Source organism: Marmota marmota, unplaced genomic scaffold (genome assembly GCF_001458135.2).
Source record: "Marmota marmota marmota unplaced genomic scaffold, marMar, whole genome shotgun sequence".
Taxonomy (NCBI): domain Eukaryota; kingdom Metazoa; phylum Chordata; class Mammalia; order Rodentia; family Sciuridae; genus Marmota; species Marmota marmota.
Window position 1 is genome coordinate 24,913,181 of NW_026000241.1, and position 25,066 is coordinate 24,938,246.

General features: G+C 35.7%; 1 long non-coding RNA gene across 1 annotated transcript in view; it reads left to right on the plus strand.

Annotated features, from left to right (window-relative positions):
- LOC125613801 overlaps positions 1-25,066 on the plus strand; it is a 52,001-nt gene extending 26,935 nt beyond the window's left edge. Inside the window, exon 3 of the long non-coding RNA XR_007344393.1 lies at positions 24,968-25,066. This is a non-coding gene — a long non-coding RNA (uncharacterized LOC125613801). The remainder of the gene's footprint in view (positions 1-24,967) is intronic.

A 25,066-nucleotide genomic window follows, 5' to 3' on the forward strand; every position in this document is an offset into this window, starting at 1 on the left:
TGTTCAGCATGTGAAATTTTACTACTTGAAAACAGATAGTTCATAGGTTATTTAGGGAATTAAATAGAAGATTATATTTAAATGCACTGCACCGGAATTGGGATGAGGATTCTTTCTGTTTTCCTTTTAAAATGAGGTGGGATCATGGAGGTATGTAATTCTTTGGTCAGAGAAATAGCTTCTCTTTTATCAGAATTTTAGCTCCCACAACTGCTTCTAAGTCAGGGTGCTGCTGCTTATTTCACAAAGGCTGATGGATGGTGTCAAAAAGGATAAAAGATAAAGAGTTAAGTCCCAGTACACTATGTTCTACTCTGTTCTCCCAAAATCTTGAGCAAGGAACTTCATACTGAATCTGTTAATAAATAAAAATAGTGGTATGGGATTAAATGACATCAGATATTGTAAAAGAGCCAATGCTTCAAAAAGTAGTCGATAAATTTTTGTTGATTCTGTACTGCAGCCACTTCTAGAATAATTTGGATATTTTCTAATTTAGATCTTTTTTCTCTGGATATCAGACTTATGGACACTATTCAAGGAAATATTCTTTTCTTGGTAAGGACAGAGTTTTCCAAAACAATATAAAGGAACCACTGGTTCAGGATGAATAGTGACTGTATACATTATCTTTCTACATTAAAATAATAGACAAGGATTTTCATAAATGAAGTAACCCCATACTGTGAGAGCTGTTGGTGACCCTTCTAGATTCAGTAGGATGTTTCAGAGGTGGACTCTTAGCCCAGTTGCTGTGAATATATTCAAGGTTCATAACTGCTATGGGCATTTTCTGTTTTAGTGCTTCCCAGGGGGTCAGGCTGGAGCACAATTCCTGTGCTGTGCATTTAAATATAATCTTTTATTTAATTCCCTAAATAACCTATGAACTATCTGTTTTCAAGTAGTAAAATTTCACATGCTGAACAATTAGGTAATTTAACGAGAGCAAAACAAGTAGCTGAGACTATAGCCTGCTCAGCTCCTTCTCCTGCCCTGACCTGCTACCCGGCTTCCTTTCTCCATAGACCTCTCTCCTAATAAGTTGCTCGCATTAGAATTCCCATCTCAAGTACTTCTTCTAGGGATCTCAAACCAAGACAACCCATAAAAGTGAATAAGACAATGTGCGAGGGGCATGGCTGTTAAAGTTACTTTTGGGTGACAGTTTCTAATACATTTCTTAGAAACAGAAAGCTTATTGATAAATAAAGTGGTATGGAAGCCAGTACAGGAATAGATTCTGGGGCTCAATATTGGTGGGAAAGGAGTGAGATATGGAGATAAGATAGGATTAATAGAAAGGTCAAATTTAGAAAAGTATTAGTATGTCCCCCTTCCCAGCACATACGCTCCACCATGCGTGTTAGGTATATTCACATTTGTCCCAGCCAAAAACCATGTGATCTATCCTTAAACAAACACAAAATCCTGTAAAGAAGTAGGGGTTGTCAATGGCCATGCTAGAGCTGGTCTTATAAAACTCCTTCAGATATTTCAGACTAGCCAACAGTCAACTCCCTGCCCACCACAAATAGAAGAAATCCATATACCTGCCTAGATTAGTCAACTGGATCCTTTACATTTAAATATGAACACACCAAGATCAACAGGTATATGAAGGCCAAAGTAAATAAGCACAATAACTGACTCCAGAAAAAAAGAAAGGAAGAAAGAAAAGAATTGGAATGGGAGAAGATATTGATCCTATTAAACAAAAACTTGGCGGCATCTATCTTTTTGTTTCATTTAAAAATAATAATAGAACAAAAATGTTTTGAGAAAGTCCAAGTGGTTGCAAAGATAAAACAATCAATGGGAAGATTGGAAGACAAAATTTAGGTGTTCTGCCATAATGTAGAGTGAAAGGGTAAAGAGAAATTATGAAGGATGTATAATATACATCTCTACTGTCATATATGGTAGCCATTTGCCACACTGAGTGCCACAAATAGTCTAAGTGCTCAAGGCATGGCTAGTCTGAAGTGAGGTGTGCTATGCTAATTAAATGTACATCCCAGATTTTGAAGTCTTAATATAAAGAATATAAAACATTTCAGTAATAGCTTTATATTGGTTAAATGCTGAAATAATATTTTGGATAAAAATACATAAAATATAATTACATAAAATGTTATTAAAATTATTTTTACTGCTCTCATTTTACATTATTAATGTGGTAGCTAGAAAAACTAAATTTGCATAAGTAGTACACATTTATGGCTCATGTTATATTTCTATTGGACATAATTGCTAGCGAGGTGACTCCAAAAGGTTCAACTTCTGATTAGTAGAATTTCATGAAAGGAGAGTTTGGAAAGAAGGAATTTTTCTAAGCACTAATGGATAGAAAGTTTCTGGAGCCTAAAAAAGAATCATCACTCATGAAAGCAGAAGATCTCATGGAGAAAGAGAGTTTACTGAAATTATAGAAATTGTAAAAATAATAAAATGAAACAGGAAGCTGATGCCTATAGAGCTCCGGTAAGAAACATATATGCAAGCTTCTCTGTACTTCCAGATAGAAGAGAATGAAACTATGCATTCAAAGTTACAGAGAATCTCAAATTCCTACCAGCTGTTTTGTCAAATAAGCATGAAAACATTAAAGACTTTTTTTTAGATATGACAACAGCTCAGATAGTTTACATCCTTTCCAAGGAAGCTGGATGGAGATGTATTTCAATAAACATAGGGTGGAAACCTCCCAAAAGAGAAAGTCAGGGGGAACAAAAATACAGAATGGAGTCAGAAGTCCCCTTAATGGACATCCCAAGACACAGCTGTGTGACATGCCTCTAAACTAGAAGAGGGACCATGCTTAAGTAGCTTATCTTCAAAGAGGAAGACTGGAATGGATCCCAAATAACTGATGCAGAGTGCAAAAACGCCTTGCTCTGATGTGGGAGGATGCTTCTTTTCCAGAGGAGGAAATTTAAGGACACGGACACTCTAGAAACTGCATGCACACATGCTCACACACACACACACACACACACACACGATAGAAGGTCATAGTGGGACTATGAAGAAAAGGAAGATGTGGCATGATTTTCTGCAAACTGATGAGCAGGAGGAATTGGATCCGTTAGGTCTTCACAGGAAGAGCATGCTCCTTCCAATTGAATAAGAATTGTAACATGGAACTTGGAGGCAACTAGCTTCAGCTCATAACTTAACCAAGACATAGTACTGTAAGCTTTGTTTGTTAGTTTTAATTCTAACATCCAACCTCTGGGCAGTGCTTGGAAGAATAAATTACGATGATAGCATGGAGTATTTCTGTTACAATATAAAAGCTGATGTGTAAGTTGGATGATGGAAGTTAGAGGGAAAAAGCCTGCATCAGAGAGGAAGATGAAGGCATTTCAAGAAAATCAGTTGGAGTTAAATTGTTTATTGTGCACATAAAAGAACAGTTTAACAATTAGGAGACCTTGAGCCAGGGGCAAGCCACTTTCAGCATTTAGAGCACAGTTTACAAAGTGTTAAAGAGGAGGTCTTTTGACTTGTTTTATGATTGGCTGTTTTCCATTAACATTCTTTTAGAGCAAAGCAGAACTATTTAGGTGGATTTGCTTATACCTGGTTGGTTTGGTTTCTCTAAATTCTGCTAACAAGATGGTAAAGCATATGTTTTGAGTTGTGTTTATGATTAGAACGAGTGTTTCCAGAACATCAGGATGACTTTGTTATATGCTTATGGACAATTGGGTTTGGCTGTGACTTCCAAGTTTGTTTATTTTTTAAGAGTACCGGTCACAATAGCTTACCTAGAAGGGAATCCATCCACTCTGGGCACTATTTGTTGACTTCCAAAAATAAACTCATGCAGTGGTTATAATAAAATTATGGAAAAGAAAGAGGGGGGTTTGGGATGCACCAAAATCTTATTTTTTATAGCAAGGAGTCAAAAATGATAAGCTGAGAGATCAGAACAAAGCTATTAAAAATATACTTAAAAGCACTACAGTGACAATCACCAAAACAAAAACAAAACCAGAAAGAGGTAAGTGAGAGAGAGGGAAGGCCTGAGAACGAGATTGTTGCTTTGATTACAAGCCATTCTGCTCTGCTTCATTTTTAAACTCTGTGCACTCTGGGTTGCTTCTAAAATTCATTCATGTTAAACTCTTGTGAGGGTCATTCTGGTTTTGACCAGTTGCCCAGCACTCACCTTGGGCTTCAAGTACTGCTAGTTGTGCAACTCAATGGTGCTGTGGCAGGTGGGGAGATCTCTGCAGAGGGTCTCCACCATCCTTCATTTCCATAGCAACATAATGAGTCTGCTACCATGAATCTTTCCATTCTCCATCCTTAGTTCTCCGCCCAAAGATAATAGCCTTTCAGTTCATAAACCTGTTTGGGGCTGGTGATGTATCTCAATGGTAGACCACTTGCCTATCATGTGTGAGGCCCTGGGTTCAATCCCCAGCATTGCCAAGAAAAAAAAATCAATCTGTATTTCTTATTCATTGTAAAAGTTTTGATTTGGAAGCTAGAATGTCTAAGCTTTGAACACCAGAAAAGGATAGAACTTCTGCTCAACCAGACACCTTAGTGGCCTCTTGGAGAGACACATCCCTTTGTACCTTGCAGCTTCTCCCAACCCTTCATTTCACAACTGAAGAAAGTGCACCAGAGAACGGAGTCACTTGTGTAATAATATGTAGGGTTTTATGATTAAAAAAAAAAAAGTTTAGCCAGGGGCCAAGAACCAGGCCATCTTGATTCCAGATGATTTATATTCAAACAGCTTGTATTTCCAAATGTTTTTATTTTGAAGAAAAAAAAATTTAATGTATTTTTATGCGAGTGTACACATAACATAAGGCTATGGCATCCGTCTGTTTTGGCCACTTCTGGGCATCCTCACTTACCCTGGCATCTAGAGAACATGTGTTTAGATAATTCAAAGCATTCTTTCCATCACAGCACTAAATTCCTGTTTCTGACTTAAATTGCTCAGATGGGTCCCTGTTCCCTGATCTTAAGTCACAAATTCCAGACTCCCCATTTGGTTTGACATTTCCTTAAGGTAATGATTTACCGGCTGTGCCTACACCCTGCTGTTTGTCCTCCCTATTACTGACTCCATCAAGTAGTCCAATTCTCATTTACCAGAAATTATTCTAAGGCTCCTAGTACATTTGTATGACTGCAGTTTATTTCTTTGCTTGTTAAATAGAAAACCGAGCTGTGTTCCCAAGTATTGTTTTTCTCATTAGACATCGTTGGTAAATCTGCTCTTTTTTTTTTTGGCATTTGTTTACTCCTACATCCTCTTCTCCAACTGTCATACATTTTTCAGTGGCTGGACACCTAATGAGACAGAGTCAGAAGATGTTTCCAAGCGATCCGACTTCCCAGGCTGTGACAAGCCGGAGCTTGGATTTTCAATTAAAAGAAAGTTGAAAAGAGAGAGAAGAAGAAAGCAAGCAAGTAATTAAGCAGCAACAGGGTCTTGGCAGAAGTTGTTCAATGAATTATTTAATGAAGCAGTTTGGTGCAAGGAGACCTGGCTCCCTCTGGCTCTTGCTTCCTGTAAAACCCAGGGTGGCTGCTTCTTGCCCTCTTTGTCATGCTCTGACAAAAAGCTCCACTCTGTGAGACTGTGAGATCTGTGAGACTTGGGAAAGTGGGGATTTGTGTGACCAATGCTTTTCACTGAGTTTGTCAGCCTGAGAAGACTCTGCCATGAAAAGGCTTTCTGGCTAGGAGCTTTGTTTGGGTATTCCCAGCACCCCAACCCAGTGAGGGTACATGAATAGGAGTGGCTCTCTTTGAGAGGTAGCCTGGCCTAACACCAGGGTTTCACCATCCTCAAGGTCCAGGGGATCCAGGGCCTAGTCAGGTTGAAATGACTGAGGAGGGAATCTGGAAGTTCAGGTTTTTATGTTTTATCTCCCTCATCTTAGCAATGAATCCAAAACACATTATTACACCCTTCTGGCCAACTGCTGACTAGATTCAACCTCTGAGCCGCCAATTTAATTTGCAACCTCTGCGCTCAAGCATGTGAATAAGGGAAGAATTCCAAGAAGAGAAAGGGATGAGAATAAGAGAGGGCACATGCTACTGAGCTTGAGTCTCCACACCCTCAGGTACCAGTGATTTTTGTGTCTCAACCTCCCCCAGAGGAGAATAGAAGAGTAAAGTTCCTTATGTGCACATCTGGGCTTAACCATCCCAACCTGAGGCCCCTGGGGTGGAAATGAGTGGGTGCTGTTGTGTGTCTCCATTTGCAGGATATCTCTCTGATGAAGACAATTTGTGTGTGTTGCTTTGTAGGGTGTGTGTCTCAGTGTGTGCCATGTACAGCAGAATCCCCCAAAGGAAACAAGAACACATTTGAATAATACAGGGGACTAACGGAAGGGACTAGAGGAAGTGATATGAGCGGTAAAGAATGACTTCAACTTTTCAAAAGGAAGTCTTGAGGTACTAACAAGGGGGAAAGCATATAGAGGGTGCCTAATAATTGTCTTTGAGGATCTGCTACCAAGTTCATCAGCTGCAATGTGGTTGATCATAAAGGATTCCATGTGAGACCAGGAACAGGAAAACACATCTAGGAAAAGGAAGAAACATTGAAAGAAAAAGACTAATGTCTGTCCTGGGAGGGAGTAGGACTGATTTTGAGAAATCAGGCAGCCATGTCCTGGGGGCTACAGGAATGTTGAGAGGTGTCTGTGCATAGTGAGACAGACACTCCTATGGACTGTGCACCTCCAGGTGGTGAGATACCGTGAAGACAGTGCTTAGTTCTTACTAGGTTCTACCTCTAGTGAAGAGGAGGCTACTAGTAGCCTATTAGGCTTGTCTCTAGTTGAGTCCAAATGCTGGCCTGTGCCTATCTGTGTCCAGGGAACGTTTTAGGACACTATGGTAGTTCTGCAACAGGAAGTCAATTGTGTGTGAAGAAGCCACATACCCACACTAATCAGAATGGCTGTCATGTCCCCAGTCCTTCCGACAGTGAAACAAGGGATTTACTGGTGTTATTTAATTTAATCTAATCTTCACAATACATTTAAGAAAGGCATTATTTTCCTCACCTTGAAGATGAAAAAGCTGAATCTCAGAAATATTAATTTACTAGTTCAAAGTCATACGATGTATAAGGGGCAGAGCCTGGCTTTAAAGCTCTGTTTGGTTTGACTCCAAAGGCAGTGGATAATGAATACAGTTTTTATTATACTATCCTTCATAAAGGGTTGTAAGGGTATCACTGGGCTAGAAAAGGATGGGGATTTTCTATCACTGAAAGGAGAGCAGAAAGAGAAAAAAAAGGTTAACTGGGGCTTGTCAGTTGCAGGGAGCTCACCCAAGGTCGCATGCTGCCTGACCAGCAGGGAGAGGTGATAAGGGAGATTGGAGGTTGTTCAAGGAAAGAAGGACTTTACTTATTTTTATGTCAATCATAAAGGATAAAGTTAGTGGTTGAGAGAAGAAGTTCAAGAGATGAAAATGTAAAAGATTTTCAGCAGACATGACAGAGTCCCCTGATTGTCTCTCTGCTTCCTAACTGTGCCTCCTATCTTTTTTTACCCAGCTCCCTCATTCCATGAAGTCTGATTGGTTGATGAACTGTGAGACTTGTAAAAACAGTTCTTGTAAAATATTGTTCTCATGTTTGGGGGAGCTTCCTCACAGACCATAAAAACCAGAAATAATTCCCCTAAGTCCTAAGTTTTGGTTAAAGAAAAAAACTTCGAATGATGCCTATACTTCAAGGACAACCACTCAAATGTCCCCTTCCTGGTCTATAAAACCCTGACCCAGTGCCAGCTGGGCAGTGTCCTGTCAGCTGGCCAGCCAGATGTGTATCAGCAGAATCAAACTTTTACCTCTATGGAAGCACTTAATTTTCTTTTAAAAAAACAAATTTTTGGACAAAAATTTGTGAATTCTCCTGTTTTCCTCTGTATTTTCCAGGTAAAGAAGGCCACTTGTCTCTTCTGTCCTTCCCTCCTCAGAAGACACATGGCTGATTCTTCCTTCCCAGTTTCTACCCATTTCCTGAATCTTTCCCTTTTTTTTTCTTCTAAATTTTTGTTCCCTCATTAGCTTCTCTTTCAAATAGCTCCCATTCCCTACTTTACTATTTCCATTCCCTCAAACTTTTTACAATCCTGTCACCTTCTCTACCCATTTGTATTTCTACCTCATTTTCTTAATAATCTTTTAAAAAAATCATGACCTTTAGCTTTTGGTTATTTTCATTATGACTGAGAAAACGTCTCCCTCAAGATTCCACAGTGAACTCCTGACTACCTGCCCCTCTGGTGCCCACCCCCCGCACACCAGGAGCTTCATGGTCCTAGAAAACATGGTGGACATTGGCCCCTGAAAGTTTCCCTCTGGGATTCCTGCCTTTCTGCATTACTACCCCAGACTTCTCTGTGAAGAGCCCCTGTCCTCTTTCCTCTCTGGTTGGCATTCTGTCCTCCAGTTTTCCCTTTGGAGATGTTATATCCTGAACACTGAAACATCTACAGTTGACCTCTTGGTATTTCCATCTAGATCTTTCTCTTAAGACTGCATTTCACATAGGTGTGACTTTAATTATGTCAAAAATAGAGTCTTTTTTGATAAAACTTCTTTTGTAGTATAAAGAAATCGTCTTGATTTCTTTCCAGAACAGAAACTGTTCTGATTTCTAAAAGTCCTTCTAGTTAACCACACTCGGAAGTTCAGGATCACTTTTGGTCCTTCTTTTTCTCAAGCCCTGATCTTTATTAAAATTCTAACACTTCTCTCCAGCTCAACAAAGCCGCAGCAGTGGATGCCTTCGGTGGCTCAAGTGCTGAGCCCTGTGCTGGATGGAACTAGCCATCATCAGGCCTCCCCAGAAGGCCTGCATTCATGGACTGTGTGTTCTCCATACCAGCCCCACCAAGCCTTGCTCCTCACTTCCATGCTATTAAGCAGTTCTCTTACTGCTTACTTACATTTTGCACACCACTGAAAGATGCAACTCTTATCATACTCTACTACCTAGACAACGCATTAAAAAGTTTAAGAAAAAATGCTGATCGTTTCTGAACTTTCCATTTATTCTAGCTTAAAACCCTCACCATTTTTTTTTCTTTTTGCTTCTATAATGGTGCCTTTGCTGCCAAATTCATTTACTTGCTGGTTTTTGAGCATTCTTTACATTCAAACTATATTTCTTTCCTAAAATATACCTCATAGCTGGATAACCACCTTTAAAAAATCTAGCTATCCTCCAAGAACCTTTAAATGGCAAGTTTCTTCACTGGTCTTTATTTTCACCTTGGAGTAGAGTTATTCTCCCTAGCCTCTGAACTTTTAAGATTGTTTTTTGTGTGTGTGTGTGTGTGTGATATGTTTTTAGTTTTTCATATTATATGACTTGGATATTTTGTTTTTCATTTTTTGGTGCAGTTTAGTAGTACATAATGGTGGGATTTGTTGTTACATGCATACATGCACACAGTATAACAATACAATTTGGCCAATCTCATTCCTCCTGTGTATTCCTATCCCTTCCCTCCTTCTTCCCCCTGTTCCATTTCCTGTATTATACTGATTTCCCATCAATTTTCATGAGATTCCCCTTGCTACCTTTCTTTTCCAGCTTCCAAATATGAGGGGAAACATAAGACTCTTGACCATCTGAGTTTGGTTTATTTTGCTTAACATGATGGTCTCAAGTTTCATCCATTTTCCTGCAAATGTATATAATTTCACTTTTCTTTATGGCTAAATAAATGTAATATTTGTACACATACTACATTTTCTTTATTCATTCTTCCTTTAATGGATACCTAGACTGGTTCCATAGTTTGGCTATTGTGAACTGTGCTTCTGTAAATATGGATATAATGCTATAGTATAATGACTTTGATTTTTTAGGATAAGTACCAAGGAGTAGTATACCTGGGTCATATGGTGATTCCATGCCTAATCTTTTGAGCAACCTCCCTACTGATTTCCATAGTGGTTGTACTAATCTACAGTTCCACCAGCAGTGTAAAAGTGTTCCTTTTCCTCCACTTCCTCTCCAGCCTTTATTATTGTTTGTTTTCATGATGGCTGCCATTTTAACAGGAGTTATGTGGTGTTTTTAAAAATATCAATGAATAACCAGTATTTTTCAACTAATCCATTGCAAACTGATAGTCTGTAAATTACAATAAAAATAGAGCACAAATAAAATGAAATAAAAGGGCTTGCACAATATTAAACTCTGAATTTCACTATTATATTCATTATTCAAGACCTTATATCTTATGGATGTTACAGCAATGCTAGATGATTCAAAGTCCCTACACAGTTACCCTCAAATTGGGTTTTCCCCATTGTGGACAAGCAATAAATGGTGCCCAGTCCAGCCATATCTGCAAATTCCACTGTGGGTAGTAGTGCTTCAGGCTAGAGCATTGACTCTACCACTTGTATATTAATTGACTTGGAGCAAATTGTATGTGCATTTGCCTTATGGATAAATATCCATCGGATAAATCATCTAAGATGATGTGGATTAGGTCTTAAACATTTTTGTATCTCTCCCAACCCAACAAAATGTTGGTGACAAATATTTATGAAATGACTGACTCACTGAACAATTGAAAGACTTATACACATACAATATAGTTTCTCTCTTTTGATATGAAAAAATTCCCTAGAAACATTTTACATTTAGGTACTTAATGTAAACTACATTATAAATTTATCTTTTGGCTTCTGTTTTTCTTTTCTCCTCTGTCTAAATTAGGTTCTTGACCTTCTCTTACTGTCACCACTAGCAGCCATAGCTAATAATCATGTTTTTATTGAAAAAGCAAATTCTAGTAAATGAAATCTGATTTCTATTAAAATGGCAGGTTGTGGATATTAATATCAAACAAGAAATAGTCTTTGCTTGGCCTTGAACCTCTTATATTCAACTTTTATTATTTTGTCTTATAATTTTAATACTGTGCTATCATAAATTTGTAGACTGACATTCTCATGTATTCTAAGCAAACATTGAATTTTTTGATAAAACTTCTTTTGTAGTATAAAGAAAATGATTGAAAACTGAATGTAGTACCTCTTTCCATGTTGCTACTATTAAATAAGTAAAGAATAAAATTAAGCCAACTTTTACAGAAAAGATTGTATTAAATCTAGTTTGAAAACGTAAGGCAGGGCAGGAAATATTGCTGATTCTCAACTCCCATCATAAGAAGATCTCAGAATGAGAGGACCTTAACCCCAACAAAGACCCTTCCAAAAGTGTCCAAAGATCAAACATCTGAGGCTAACTGAGGTTATCAAGACTTCAGTTAGAGAAGAAAAGAAATCAGAAGTCCTAAAAATCAAAATGATAGAGACTCTTTGAATGAAAAAGCAGGTAATGATCTGCTAATAGATAAAGTAACTTTCCCTCATTATGGGCTTTTAGTGGAATATGTCTGAGAAAAAACATCATATTTGTTCTTGAATGGTATTCCTTCCATTTAGGTTTCCTCACATATTTTCATGGCTTGATAGTTATTTTCAGTGTCAAATAATATGCTATGGTCTGGAGATATCCCAGTTGATCCATTCACCTGTGGAATGATATCTTGACTGATTCCAAGTTCTGGCAATTATGAGTAAAGCTGACATAAATATCCATGTGTAGCTTTTTTGTAGACTTGAGTTTTCTTCTCAATCGGGTAAATACCAAAGAGTGTGATTACTGGATTGTGTGGTAAGGTTATATGTAGTTTTGTGAGAGAATGTCATACTGTTTTCCAAAGTGACTGTACTATTTTGCATTTTCACTAGGAATAAATGAGAGTCCCTGTTGTTCCACATCTTCCCCAGTATTTGGTGTTGCCAGATTTTGGTCATTGTATTACATGTGCTGAATGCATCTCATTTCTGTTTTATTTGCATTTTCCCATTAACACATGATGTGGATTTTTTCATGTAGGACATTTTTTTTTTTGATGGAGGGAACTGGAGTTTTTAGTACAAAGGACTTGAAATAAGGATTTAAATTTGGGGTTATGGCTTATGTTGGCCCAAACCACTTGGGGAAATCTCTTTGTCCTGGGGACCCCAAAAGAAATTAAAAATGGTTTCAACTTTAAATATTGAAGCAATTATGTTTTTAACTTTTATGAAATTGTTTAATCTCTTCAGTATAGGGGTTTTATTGCTTGAATAAACTCATGAAGCAAAAAAGAGCAGAAAGGAAATAAGAAGAGGGCTTGTTTGCCCTAGTCCTTCCTAAGTTCCAGTAAATACACAGTAGCTCTAAGTTCCATATGGGCAATTGGTAGCTCTGAAATGGGGCCAGTTGGTAAGTGGGGAAGGCAGAATAACACTCAGAGAGTGTCCCATAAAAGGTATCATCAAGCGGATATCAAGAAAGAGGAGAGAAGAAAAGATCTTGAGTGCATATCAAGGGAACAAAACAGGAAATATAAACCAGTAAAATTTTATAGAATAGAATGACTATTATGAATTTTTTTTAAAGATTAGAAATATTTTAAACTAGAAAAATCTTGACATAAATAGAATATTGCAAAAAAAAGTTTAAGGAAATACATTCATATGAAAATCAAGTAATGTTGATATTTCTAATACTATCTAGCAGAAAGTAAAAACTAATGATTGCTAAGTTTTTATCTGAGATATAATAGAAAGTGTATATTTTTTTGTAGTCAGACAGATATGGATTAAAAATCAGCTTTCACTTCTAGTGCTTATGAGAACTTGGACTATTCATTTTAGTTTATTCTTATGAGAAACAAAATGGTATTGGCAATTTCCCATAGGAAAGAGAAACATGAGTCAATCAATATACCTAGCTGCTTCATATGCATCATGTGTCAGTATTAGACTTCGAGTCAGTGTTGGTATTAAAATTGGTCCTGGAGTTGGTATTAGTGTTCATATTGTAGGCATACCCCCTTTTTAGTACCTTTCTAAACATTTTCAGTCAAGTGGAGATGTATATGAATTTGTATTTCTCAAAGAAATGACTGACAAGTGTGAATCCTGATACTGTGGATTGATATTATATGAGAAGTGAACAACAATGGTTTAGAATATTATTCTACATGGGTGAAGATGAAAATGGCATAAAAATTTGACAAACATATATTCCCAACATAGAGACTGAATAGGGTGTTCAATTGTTGTCATATTTTTTATAAATCATTGTTGTATTTTCGTAAAAAAGACTGGATAAATTCAGTGTTTGGAATAAACACTCAGCTGAGACAGGAGCATGTTTAATTATGTTTACCTTCCTTGGTTAGGCTGACAAATGAAAATAATTTTAAATTCAACAAATTTTAGTTGGTCTAATGTTCAAAAGATATTTTCTTGATAAATATTTGCTACTTGTTAAACATTATGTATATTGCTGCTGCCAAAGATCAACAGTTTAAATGATCCACATAGCTTTTAAAAATGTTTTTCTTTTATTATTTTGTAGAGACTGATTTGAGAAATCCACCAAATATAATTATAAGAAATATATCATATATACATATAAAACTAAGAGTGCTATGTGTTATTGTGTGTGTGTGTGTGTGTGTGTGTTTTGAGATGTATTTATTATTCTGAAGGTTAAATGGATGCTCCCTGGTTATGAAACTCTTGATATATAGGAATTAAATTTTACCTCATTTATTCCACAGGGTTTATTATTTTTTAGAGGCAGACAATGCTGCATTATGTAGAGAAAATTAAAGTTGTCAGGCTCATGAATCAAGGCCTTAAGGTGAGATTGCAAGTGAAAGGTAGATATCACAAGAAGGCATTACGTTGCCAATCATTGGTGATTTTTCAAGTCTAGGACTGTGGAGATGGTACTTGGCTGCAAATTAAGAGGGAAGTCAAGGGCAGTTTAAGTGAGGATAGCATTCAGATCCTATGGTTTCTCTCCATGATGAGGAACAATCCCCTTCTCCTTGTTAAAAGAAAAGGTGGTGATCAGGTTTGAGGCTCCTCCTGAAATTCTTTGAGCTTCTGCAGAATCTCTGGAGCATTTATCTCCAACTCACTTTTTCTTAGGTTTTACTGTACATATCAGGATTATTATGTACCTTGAGTATATAAAATATAATTTTTTTGACCTTGCAAACTTTGAGTTACAAATAACTCTCTGAAATGGAACAGTTGCATAATTTGGAAAATATTTTTGCAGTTTTCAGTCAAGTAGTGAACATTAGCCCAGAATATACATAATTTTTATTGTGGTAAAAATGTAGAGAAAGATAAATTTACAGCATGTTGACAAGTTGCTCAGGACATCCTACATAGGAATAATTGCATAAAATGTGAATTATCTATTCAACTCTTGGGCAAAAGTTGAACATTAGCAATGATACACGTATTTTACTGCAATAAAGGTTTTATGAGAAAATAAAATTACATCGGCAAAATAGTGTTCTTCTTTCTTTGAGAAATCAATTCAATTCTGACCAATATTCTCATCACATTTCTGGAAGTTATTTTTGACACTGGCCTGTAATAAGGACATATCATGATCAATTATTTAATAGTTTCGGAATTAGACCATTGTTCAACTATAGTTATCAGCTTCTGTCCACTCTTTTTTATTCTTGATAACTTATTTTCAACAATGACAACGGAAATGAACATATCCTTTTTTCATGAAAAGATGCTAATTTAAAATTAAATATGCAAATTCTTTGCAAACTTATGATGGTCTTGGACCTCTAAAATAGTGTCTTTAGAGAGAAAAAATAGTTTGTCGCATTATCATTTCCTCTGTATTTTAGAATGTTGTAAGAGAAACTGTTTTTGAATGAGGGTATAACAAACCTGTTATAAATGTAGCTTACTATGATAACTTATTCCCTCTCCCTTTTATTACACCTGTGACAAAGAAATGCTCTAGCTCCATGGATTAGAAGGGAAAGTTTCTGAGATGAATTATCTTAATCTTTTCTGACACTTCCTGGACCTTCAATTATTAAGTACAGGATATTGACTCTTAAACATGGGGAATGAGGGAGAAGAAATTGCTATGTACTAAAATTTCTAAGATAGTCTCAGTCCTCATTTTAATGTTTGATAAAACTGTGTACATGATGTGACATTCCAGATTAGACTACAATGTTCATTCCTCCAGTTTTTAGTGGAGAAAATGGAATCACTGCATATAGCTATTCTTCATTTTCTTTGATGCTAATGTAGCAATGATTATTATCTCTATCATAGGAAGGAGTACATACTGATTTAAAGAGATAATTGAGAAATAAATGATAATTCTGGAGCACATAATACTTGATTAATGATAGCATAAGTACATCCAAATTAAGAATTATTTTCAACACCATTACACATTTCTCATTTGCTCCAACGAAGTTGAAGTTTAGGAGAGAAAAATTCTGGGAGGATAGTGCCAAACTGAAATCATAAAAAAATCCCTAATGCAAGACTCAAGAAGCCAGTAATATATAGGCAGATCAACCACAAATGAACTATAGCAGTCTGAGTCACTTGATGGCAATCTGGGGAATGAAAGAATAAGCTTAAAATTAAAAACAACACCATAGCTACATAATTAAAGTGACTTTCTGCCTAATTAACTTCTGTAATGCAAAAGTAGTATGTTGATACTCAGGGTTATTCAATTTATGTGTTTCACATTTTTATTATGAAACCTTCTAATTTAGATAATCCAAAATTGTACTGAACAATTTTTATTATTTTAAAATATTTCAGGATGGGTAGTCAGATATTATGCATATATTTCAATACTGTAAGTTACATAAAGAGAAATTCTACTCTAAGAGGGCTGTAGCATTTTTATTAGAAAATACAAACTTAGGAGTTCTACTGTCTTTACTTCTGATTGACACTAGGTGCATCATTAACTGTTGGAAATGGATTTCCACCAGTGAAACGGCAGGCTTACTAATTAGCATAATGTGTGTTGTAAATGAGCTTTCATTGGTGAAATTGATGGTATTTGTGACACTTGAATTGGGGAAAACATTTAACTGATTCTCCATATTATGTGAATTGGGTCTTAAAATGTATGGAGAACATGATCTTTTCTTTTTTCTCTTTCCCTTACTTTTTTCTCCGGAATTTCCTCCATTCTTCCCTCCCTTTTTCACTCTGCCTCCATTTTCCCTCTCTTCCTCTTTTCCTTCTTTCTTTTTTTTTTCTCACTAAGTTTGCAGTCAGTTTAAGAATTTTTTAAAATGTGAACTCTATGAAAATGTGAAACAGGTTTTTGGAGTAAAGTTTTCTTTGTCATTAATTTGGCTTATGCATATGCTTCCTTCAGTTTGCCTGGTACTTGTCATCAGTGTAGAGAATGAATCTAGTTCTAAGTTCTATGTGAGGTGTAGGTATGTAGACCCACATGATAGATCTTTGTTCAAATCTAAACTCTCTCTCTCTTAATAATTATATGATGATTGTAGCTGATATGTGAGTCTTGATTTCTGTGAGAACACATCACTTTTAGGGTGCTTTACCTACTAATTGAGATAGCTTGCATAAAGCTCCTAGCATGGTGTTTTATCCATAGTAGGTTTTTAATAACCACGAACTCATTAACTCATTTCTTCCCCCCCACTCCCTTGACATTGCTGCCTATGGTGAATATGTGTTTACTTGACTGGGCTGAGATACCCAGATAACTTATATTATTTCTGGGTGTGTCTGTATTTTTATAAGAGAATAGCATTTCATTTAGGGAAATGAATAAAAGCAGATGGCCTTCCACCATGTGAATGGGTAACATCTAATCTGTTGAGAACTAAAATAGAGGGAAAAAAAAAGAAAAGCAGAGGAAGGGTAAACTTGCTCTTTTGAGCTGAGACACCCATCTTCTGTCTAGATATTGGCACTCCTAGTTCCTTGGCTTTTGGATCAGACCATGACATACACCATCGGCCCATCATTTTCAGGCATTTGGACTTGGGATTCATTCTACTGACTTTCTTGATTCTCCAGCTTGCAGTCCATGGGACTTCTTGGTCTCTGCAATTGCATCAGTCAATTCCTGTAGTAAATCTCCTCTCATCTCTATCTATCCTATTGGTTCTATTTCTTTGAAGATCTCTAACATACTGCCTTTGAAAATATAAATTGTGTGTGTAAAGTGTGTGTGTATGTGTGTGTGTGTGTATATATATATATATATATATATATGTATATATATATATATATATATATATTCACTTACTTTCTGTTAAGATTTATTGAAGTATAGTAAGTATAATCAGGTACTTTAAAGTATACAACTTGACTAGTCTTGACTTATGAATATTCTTTGAAAACCATCCACTTTTACAGGCCACAACATTTTCCGTTTGAAATCCCTTGTGCAATTTGTGGTTATCTAGTTTTTCTATTCCACTTTCTCTATTGTCTGCTTAAATTGTAGCCAGGGTGTATATGATCAGATCTGAACTTTTGAGCCAGGCCTATACTTCAACATTTAGTCCTTACATTTTTCTCCAGTCTTATTTCCCTTGAATTCTTCATTATAGCAATGGGTTTGTTCTTCCAGTATGCCTAGTAACAAGGCCATATTGTTCTCTCTAAAGTACTATTCTGCCCTATGGACATCTTGTCTGTTAGAATCTTACTGTTCCTTTACATTATCAGCTAAAATCTCATATCATTTATGAAGAAGTATCATGATGGTAACATTCTTCCTTTTGGTTACCTCAACTACTTTGTACCATGGTGTTTGCTACATGAATGTAGGGTACTTGAATAGATCCCAGGTCAGTGTCCTATACAGAGTAGGAATTTAATAAATGTTATTTCAATAAAACAAAGTGAATTGAATAGCTTGACTCACTACATTTATGTATTCACATACTTGACAGATACTTAACACTTTATCAGGGCACATAATATGTAAAGGCTGAGTGGAGGGGATACAGGTATAAAAGAAGCATCATCTCCCCCACAATCTGGTGAGGATAGAAAAGTGAGCAGAGACAGTCACAGCTCAGTACAAGGTGTGCAATAAAGATGAGAATTGGGTCAAAGAGAGCTCACAGCTTGGATTCAGCTCCACTTGCTCAGTGCCCAGTGGGAAGGTATTCCAGTGGTGTCAGAGCTGATGTTGCAAGCAGAACTGGAAATTTATACTTTTAGATGTACTCTCATTCTGTAATGTGGGCTCAAGTTTCTTAGACATGATTTTGACCAAATGAAATGATTTTGAGGCATGGCTGCAGCCTGCAGGACATCAGTTTATGAATTCTGCTCTTCTACATTAGGCAAGGTAATGTCATAGTCACTTGTGATATGGACGGAGCCTACCAGTGGGCCTAAGAAACCATCACTGAGAAGGACTTTGTGCTGTGTGATATGGTGTGGGAACTACTTTTCTATCAACTCGCCTACTTCCTCTCCTGTACCCTCTCCTATCAGAGCATCTCAGAATTCTATTTTGAGTTCTCTACAGTCTACACATACCCTGAACTGAGGCCAACTCTCAGATGTTATGTTTTTTAGCTTCATGGTAGAGAAATAATTCTACATTATACTTATTAAAGAAGAAAAACAAAAGATAGATCAAGAACGTGCTCTATTTAAAACCTTTGTAGAGACCATATTATTTTTAGAAGTGAAAAATATTCTTAAGTATTTAATATGCAGCCGTGAGGTCCCAGTCTCTTATTTATAGCTCCTTTTCTTGGCCCTTTATATTAATCATAGCTCAGTTGATGATAACAAAAACTTCTTTAGAAACTTCTCTGGCATTTTACAAAAGAAGTGACTTAATATAGGGAATTTGGTGTTTAGAAAATTACTGTTGATCTAAGAGACCAGGTCTCCAGGATTGACTCTCAGTGAACAGCACAGAGCTATATGGCCACAGGGGTTGGCTGTATCTCTGCTACACTCAGGATGAACATGCTGTATAGTTCTGAGATCTGGAAATCAGGAAGCAGTTGCCAGGTGACTGCAGGTACACACAATCCTAGCTGAATTCCAGGGGTAAGGTGTATGTGACCAGTTCAGAGAGAACCCACATTTATTAGATAGACACACATTAGTACTGCAAATATTTTGCATGCCAGCATTCCCTCTCTACCTAGGAGATTTCTAAATTCAAATAAGAAAGATGCATCTTATTAGTGAAACTTGTATAGTATCTGGAACGATCAACCTCAACATAATCTTTTACAAATGCAATTTCATTTTATATTATTGAATTTTCAGAACATCATTTATTATTTATTTAAACTTTTGTCTGTTTTTAATTAGAGCTTTATATTATACATATCCTTGTTTTTAAAATATATTTTTAATATAAAATAATGTAGTATTTTTTTTTACCTAAAAATAGATACATGGCTCCTATACTGCAGAAAAAGATGTTGAGTCCACCTACCTTCTATGTTCATTACTTTGATATCCATGTGAGCTCTCTTTGCACATGTAACCTTAAAAACAACAACTGCTTATTGGTGTACGGGGGAAAAAAATCACATTCTCAATTGCCAGAAATAATGGTAATTTGCTCCAGGAAGGTGACTATATTGGAACAGCAGTGATAATTGGAGTCATCACCTAATTAAGTGATGATAAATCATGTTCATAAAATCATCTTTTTTAAACAAATATTTGGTTTAAGAACAGTTTTAGAGAAAAATTGCACAAATAGTGTAAGTATTCACATTTACCCTATGCATACATTCCCCATTTCTAATATATTATTATGTAATCTGTCATATTTGAACAATATTCATACATCATCATTAGCTAGAGTCCACGCTTTATTTGGATTTTCTTAGTTTTTGATTAAAGCCCTTTGTTCCAGTACCCTGTCCAGGATAGTGCATTATGTTCAGTTATCAGATCTCCTTAGATTCCTATTTCTTACAGTGTTTCTAACTCTCCTCCTCCTCCTCGCCTTCCCCTCCTCCTCCTCCTCCTTTTCCTTCTTCTTTTTTTCAAATGACCTTGACAGTTTTAAGGACTACTGGTCAGGTATTTTTTTCAATATCTCAATTTGGATTTGTCTGATGTTTGTCTCATGGTTAGACTGGGGGCTGTGGGTTTTGGGAGGAGAACCCCAAAAGTGAAAAGCCACTCTCATCATATCATATCAAAGATATAATTAACCCCCATGATTTACCACTGTTGGTGTTATCTGTGGTCAATTAGATAAAATGGTTCATCTGTCTTTGGCACAGATCAAATAGTGTATTACCTGGGTATGTTAAATGAATTAATACTCCTGCAACTTCCAAATTTTTTGTGGTGGCCCTACTTTCCATAGGCAGCATTGATCTCATTTCCTGCTCTTGGTATAGAGGAGCTTAGTACTTCCCACATAAGAATGCTCACTCTACAGGACAGGAAACCATTGTGGGATTTGTCAGTTTGTAGGTATGTTTTCTTAACTATGTAGTTCTACTGGGAGATAAACTCAGGTTAAAACTCCACTTATGATATAATTCCTATAAACCCCCTCTCTATAGGTAGGCCCTAATGGTTTATGTTCCCAGAAATGAACAATTAGCTCAGAGGCAATGTTTAACAACCCCCTAATCTGGGAACACTGGGGAACATGACCCTTCCTTTCCTCAGTGTGGAGTCATTAGAGTCAATGGTTTTAGTGCTCCTGCCAAACCACCCAGACCACTGGAGATTTAAGAAGGCCCCTGTCATCCCTCTCTAAGGCTCACCAGTGTTCACTAGTCCTCTCTCCTTATCAAAAGGGAGTGAGTTTGGTGATAGCAGTCAGGGTTCATATTGCTACTTGATCTTTTCTATAAACTTGATGTTGCTATCACCAGAAGGCTGATGAGAGAACATTTTTAAGTAGTCCTTTCCTTTAGTAGGAAAATATCTTTTCTAGTTGCAATTAGTTTAATAACCAGATGCGTGGTTTAGATATTAAGGGTTCTTTTTTATGATAGGAAAAAAAAGAGATGAAAAGAAGAAAATTAAGGTATGTAAAAAAAAAAGCATTTATATTTCTGTCCCTAGGGAAGTATATTCATGTTTTATCTTTATATGCTTAAAATTTCCCCAGGTTTGTTGAGGTATGATTGACAAATGATCTATATTTAAAGTGAACAGCATGATGTTTTATACACATACACACATGTATAGCTATATAATAGAGTAAAATGTTTACTACTAACATATCAATCATCTAACATAGTTACTTTTTGCGTGGTGAGAACACTTTAGATCTGCTCCCATCAAATTTCAAGTATATAATATGCTATTACTGACTATAGTCACCAAATTGCACACTAGGTCTCCAGAACTTTTCATCTTAAAAACATACATTTGTACATTTTAATCAACATTTTCTCCACTTCCAGGTCCTGTTAACTGCTGTTCTGCTCTGTTTCTATGAGTTCAACTTTTTCAGAAGGAAGGAATTTTTTTTTAGAAAAAGAGATTAGAGCATAAATCAAATAGAGAATAGAAAAAGTATAATAAAGATCAACAAATCTACTTTTTAAAAAAATATAACTGATGAATTTAGTTAGATGAACTCATAATAAGAGAAAAAAAGACAAATAAAAATCAGGAATGAAAGAGGAAACATTCCAACTTATAACACAGGGAGCAAAGAATCATAACAGACAGCTATCAACAATTGTTCGCCAATAAATTGATAACCTAGAGGAAATGGATAAATACCTAAAAACATATAACCTTCATAAGATATATCATATCTTACAATATGTTATACCGTATGTTCATATCCATAGATGTAGAAAAATACTGACAGAATTCAACATCCTTTTGTGATAAAAACTATAAAAATTAGGATAGAAGGAATGCAACTCAATACAATAAAGACTATATATCAAAAGCCCACAGTTGACATTGAATGGTAAAATTGAAACTTTCCCTTTATGAACAGGAAAAAGATGAGGATAAAGAGATTGCCAGTTCCATTCAATATTAACACTGGAAGTCTTAAGTAGAACAATCAGGAAAGAGAAGGAAAAACAGGCAAACTAGAAAGGAAGATGTTAAGTTGTCCTTTTGTGAAGATGACATAATCTTACATATAGAAAATTCTAGACTCTACCACAAAACTATTAGAATAAACGAATTCAGTAAAGTTTTAGAATACAAAGGAACATATGAAATCAGTTTTATGTTTCTATACACTGACATCAAGATATCAGTAAAAAATCAAGAAAACAATCCCATTTATAATAATATAAAATAATTAAAATCTGTATACTTAAAAAATAACATTGATGAAAGAAGTTATAGAATACACAAATAAATGGAAGAAAAAACTGTCATCGTGCTAGAAGAACCAATACTGCTAAAATATCCATACTACCCAAAGCAATTTGCAGGTCCAATACAATCTGTATCAAAATTTCAGTGACATTTTCAGAGCAATAAAAATAACCCTATGATTCCTATGGAACCATAAACCCCCAAATAACTAATGTAGTATTTTAAAAAATTCTTTTTAGATATACATGACAGTAGAATGTATTTTGATATACATACATGGAGTACAACTTATTCTAATTAGGATCCCATTCTTGTGGTTGGACATGATGTGGAGTTACCCTGGTCATGTGTTCATATATGAAGATAGGAAAGTTACTCCTGATTCATTCTACTGTCTTTCGTATTCCTATCTCCCACCCCCTTCCCTTCATTCCCCTTTGTCTGGTCCAATAAACTTCTATTTCCCATTTCTTATGGTGTGTTAGTGTCCTTATATTGTAGAGAACATTCAACCTTTGGTTTTTTAGAATTGGCTTATTTCACTTAGCATGCTATTCTGTAGTTCCATCCACTTACCAGAAAATGACATAATTTCATTCTTCTTTATGGCTAAGTAGAACTTCATTATGTGTATATACCACATTTACTTTATCCACTCATGTAATGAGGGACATCTAAATTGGTTCCATAACTTATCTATTGTGAATTTCACTGCTATAAACATTGGTATGCATGTATCACTAAATATGCTGTTTTTAGATATTTTGGATAAATACTAAGGAGTGAAATAGCTGGGTCAGATGGTGGCTCCATTTCTAGTCCTTTGAGGAATCTCCATACTGCTTTCCAAAGTGGTTGTACTAATTTGCAGTTCCATCAGGATTGCATGAGTGTACATTTTCTCCCACATCCTCACCAGCATTTATCATAAAACTATTAAATTTTTAAAATAAAACATAGGCATAAATCTTTATGACCTTGGATTAGGCAAATTTCTTTTACATATGGTGAAAAACATAAATGATAAAAGAGAAAGTAGGTAAATTGAACTCATTTAAAATTTAAGATGTTTGTCCTTAAGGACACCATTAAGAAAGTGAAAAGACAACTTACAGAAAGGGAGAATATATCTGAAACTCACATATCTAGTAAGGGTCTTATATTCAGAATTCCTCAAGAATTCTTGCAAATCAAGAAGAAGACAAAATAACTCAAATAAAAATGGGCAAAAGATCTGAATAGACATTCCACCAAAGATTACCATTGGTTGATAAGCATATGACAAGACATTGCACATCACCATCCATCAGGGAAATGCGAATCAAAATGTCATTGAGGTACGATGTCATATCCATTACGATGGCTCAAATAAAGACTAATAATAATAAGTGTTGACAAGGAGGTAGAGAAATAGCAACCCTCATATACTACAAGTGTCAGTGTAGAATTATGAAGCCAATTTGGAAAATAGTTCTGCAGTTCTTCAAAAGGACAAACATGAAGTAACCAAGATACTGAAACTCAATAATTTCACTTCTTTTATGAGTGTAAGAGGATGAAAATGTGTGTCCATACAAGATGTTGTACAAAAATGTCCACAGATGCATTATTTATGATAGCCCCAAGGTAGAAACAGTCCAAATGTCTATCAACTGAGGAATGGATACCTAGATAACCATACATAAACACCGAGCACACAAATAGTATTGCTTTGAAGAATATGGAATGTCATTTGGCTACAAAAAGTAATGATACTTGAAATGATATGGGGTGAACTTGGAAACATTGTGTTAGGTGAAAGAAGATAGTTCTGCATCTTCTGTGAATCCATTTGTGTGAGATGTGCAGAATAGGCAAATCCATAAAACCAGAGAGTGGATCCATGGATACAGGGGTTCAGTGTAGAGTTAGGGGGAAATAGAGATTGGACCTTGGGGCTGGAGTTGTGGCTCAGTGGCAGAGCACTTGCTATGAGGTACTGGGTTTGATCCTCAGCCACATGAAAATAAATAAATAAAGGTATCGTGTCCATTTACATCTAAAAATGTTGAGAGAGAGAGAGAGAGAGAGAGAGAGAGAGAGAGAGAGAGAATGGACCTTAATAGGTATGTTGTTTCTTCTGGGAGTGATGAAATAATCTGAAATTGATTTTGGTAAAGGATATGTGACTTCATAAATATACTAATACCATTAGATTGTGCATCTTAAATGGGTGAGTTATACAGATAAGTGAACCATATCTTACTAAAGCTGTTATTAAAAAAGCAAAACAGACCATGGCTGGGTTTGAACACATCTTAATCACTGATAACATTGAATTTAGCATTTCTGAGCTTTGTTTTTCTTAATTGTAAAGTGGACAGAACAAAACTATCTGCTATAAAGAGTTGTATTAAACAAGAAATGTAAAATACAAGGTCAGATCAGTAGCTACTATGTAGCATGTGCTTATTAAATGTTAGCTGAGATTCATTATTGTGTATCAACAAATATTTTTAAAATGATTCATTAGAGGTATGTACCTTAATTTACTTAATCAATAAAATAGATATTTTAATTATATCTCTATATTTTGCTTTCCTTAATATAAATTTGGTAAAAATCACCCAGATTAGAACATGGCAAATATTAGGTATACAGTGCATATTATATATAAAAGAATAAATTCATGCATAATTAATAAATTATGAAAATTAACACAATGAAATATTTGTGGCCTCGTTTCAAAAGTTTGTTGGGATGAATTTCTAAAAGTAGAACATGTAATTATTTTCAGGCTTATTTGTATGAATTGGATGATTGCCAAAGGAAGATTTTGCCAATTTCCATTCCCTCTAGCTGACTATGAGCTTGTCTGCTATCCTGTATAGAAGAT